Source organism: Penaeus monodon, chromosome 17 (genome assembly GCF_015228065.2).
Source record: "Penaeus monodon isolate SGIC_2016 chromosome 17, NSTDA_Pmon_1, whole genome shotgun sequence".
In the NCBI taxonomy this organism is placed as follows: domain Eukaryota; kingdom Metazoa; phylum Arthropoda; class Malacostraca; order Decapoda; family Penaeidae; genus Penaeus; species Penaeus monodon.
Genome location: NC_051402.1, coordinates 45,984,016 through 45,987,031, shown reverse-complemented (window position 1 = coordinate 45,987,031; position 3,016 = coordinate 45,984,016). Strand labels below are relative to the sequence as shown.

The 3,016-nt window shown below is 33.0% G+C and overlaps 1 protein-coding gene across 3 annotated transcripts in view; it reads right to left on the bottom strand.

The window, feature by feature from the left end:
- Positions 1–1,145: 1,145 nt before the first annotated feature.
- LOC119583817 (centrosomal protein of 41 kDa-like) overlaps positions 1,146–3,016 on the bottom strand; it is a 9,547-nt gene continuing 7,676 nt past the window's right edge. For all 3 annotated transcript variants that reach the window (XM_037932525.1, XM_037932523.1, XM_037932524.1), the window contains exon 4: positions 1,146–3,016. This exon is cut by the window's right edge and continues 2,885 nt beyond it. The gene's annotated coding sequence lies outside the window, so the exon portion shown is untranslated.

The window sequence follows — 3,016 nt, the reverse complement described above, 5'->3', positions numbered from 1 at the left end:
GTCTGCTTTTATATTTTCTATGTCCTTTTGGGATAATTTTTTTTTTTTGGGGGGGAGGGGGGTATTATTATGGAGGTTGGTCTTGTTTTGTGGATGAGTTTGAAGGTGTAAGGATTGTTTTTTGTCGTTTGGCTTTACTTTTTTTTATTTGTTATTTATATGGGTCTGCGAGGACATGGTATGAATGTTAGGATTTATTTGATTTTTAGGGGGTTATTTAATCATTCTATGTGTTTTCCTTGCATGCTTAAAACAGGATGATTACTGTGAGCTATGAGAGCTGCACTGTCAAATATGAGGAGTGCAACAATTTGTCGATATAATTTCAATTCAAAAATGCTTACCACAGAGTCTATGTTTCAATTTGCAGTCCATTTATAACAAGTGATAAATAAAACATAGATAGACCCAGTAGGTGATGCATTATGTATTGATTTCACTCTTTCATTTTGTTTTCAGCCACATAAAAAACATATTCTTTCGGCGTAAATTGTACAATCTGCTGTGTCAAGAGAAGACTTGAAAAATAAAACTTAATCATTATGCATCTCTTGTGATGTTTTATGCGTTAAGCACTATGGCAAATGTACTGCATGGTCTTATCACACTCTTATGTATAGGCACACATGCACGTGTGTGTGTGTGTGTATTCGTGCGTGCATGTGTGTGTGTGTGTGTGCGTGTGTGTGTATTCGTGCGTGCGTGCGTGCGTGCGTGCGTGTGTGCGTGTGTGCGTGTGTGCGTGTGTGTGTGTGTGTGTGTGTGTGTGTGTGTGTGTGTGTGTGTGTGTGTGTGTGTGTGTGTGTGTGTTGAAAATGTGACCTGCGCCTTCTGGTATGTCCTCCCACTAAAAGATCTATATTAGTAACATAAGGACTTGCTACTGATACTCCTTGAAATATAGCAAACAGCACACTACACACCTATACTCACATTGGCTGTAATTAAGTTATTCATTTCTTAAAATAAATAACAATTGGCTTTGGATATATACAATAATTTCTTTGCAGTATAACAGTTTGTTCATAATGCTAAATTTTCAAAATCAGATTACAATGTATGCTGCAATCATCATCATCATCATTTTCCAGGATTTGTTTATTTATTTGTTATTTTTGGGTCATATTTAAATAAAACTGCAAATACTGATTGTGCAAATATATTTATTTAAAATCACTTGGCCATAACAGACCAACTGGATGGCAAACTTTGCAAGGCACAACTGCCACTTCATTCATCTTATTCAACAAACCTTTACATCACAACAGATTAACCAGTACTTTATACCCTGATCTTCGCAGAAATAATTTCGCTTAAGAAATACAACAGATGGCCGTAAATGTATAATTTCACAGTCTTGTGATATGTCAGTGGCTGTGTACACTGTAGTTACAAGGCACTACATCCTTGGCCAACAAACTTCTGTCTGGTTGATTTTACTTACAACTGAAAAAGTATGAGGCATTCTCATCATCTACAATGGGTGAGTGGGGTATGGCTAAGATTTACTCATCATGAAGGTAGTGCTATAAATCATTACACACAATATAAGGTACCATATCCTTAAAAGTTGTGCCTAATAAGCTCAATGGCTTTGGGATATTTTACATAAACATTTATGACATTTATCAATTCTCAGTAAATATTACATAAAATAAGAAATAATATTTTGAGTTCATAATTTACAAGAAGACTGCACTCCTTCAAAAATGCAGATAAACAGAATTAAATTTCTTTCCCCCTTTTTTAACAGATAATAATGAAATTATCTGTTTCTCATTCATTGTCTCCAAACCTGAGAAATACAATAAAGTTCACATTTTCAACAATGCGTGTGTGATTCTTGCATCACTTTACATTTGGCTTTTGTGGAGAAATTTCCTGGAAGCTACTTGTTCTGTATCTTATATCTTTGGCATTCAGATGCATACTAACTATTCAACATAATGTTTTATTTTCCCTATATCTTAAATATCCTTTGCTTAAACAGTGATACATGAAAGTGAATAAACCTACAATGAAAGGTTTATATTCTTACAACCTGCCAATCCATCAAAATTCACAGTGAGCAACAGTTCACATTCATGAACATATAAATATTTTTATACCTAACAAACAATTTCAATATAAATAATTATTCTATTACACTATAGCAAAGGCATATCACTAATAAATGAAACTTATGTCTCATATATGATACTCATACTTGTAGGAAGCTCTACACGATACAATAAATAAGATGTTTATATAACATCCCTAGATCTATTCTAAACATCTAACTTTGGTTCAACTGCAAAAACACAATCATAAAATATGAAATTATCTATAATGTCTATAACATAACAGTGTCTTTATTTATTCACAAAAAAAAGGAACATTTCATGGGCTGTTTGTATTGTTTCAAGACTTTTTATGCACAGATAGCCCTTGTATAATAAAAGTTCAGGAAAGTGTCTCACTTTACGCTGCTTTGTTTTCCTTACTAAATCTAATTTTCTTTTTTTCACACCAATAAACAAATTATGTTGGGTACTTCTTGTATATCTGCTTTAAACTGGCATGTGTATAATTATAGGTACGTATTAATGTAACTTCATACCTTACTTTAATTCATTATACAGCTTGCATTGAGAGCTACTGAACATTTCTGTACCTTTAAATTATCAGACTTTATGTCTGGATGCTAGAATGGTTTATACTTATTATGAAGGAACTTGCCTTTGCTGAAAAATCATTTTTGACACCTTCATTACTAGTCTATAAATAAGGTATGAAGCATGTTAATCAGCCTTTAATATACCCAGATCAAACATATTTATAATCAATAGACTATCTGTGCATGTAAAGAACAAACATGAACAAAAACAGTAACCTGGAAGAACAATAAATGACAGCCCAGACAACTTTGTAGCAGCTATTATACAGAGAAATAGTATGCCAATATAATATGACAACACTTTTATTATTGTATGCATTTCCCAAGGACCCATGAGGTAAACCAGTATTTGGGAAACAT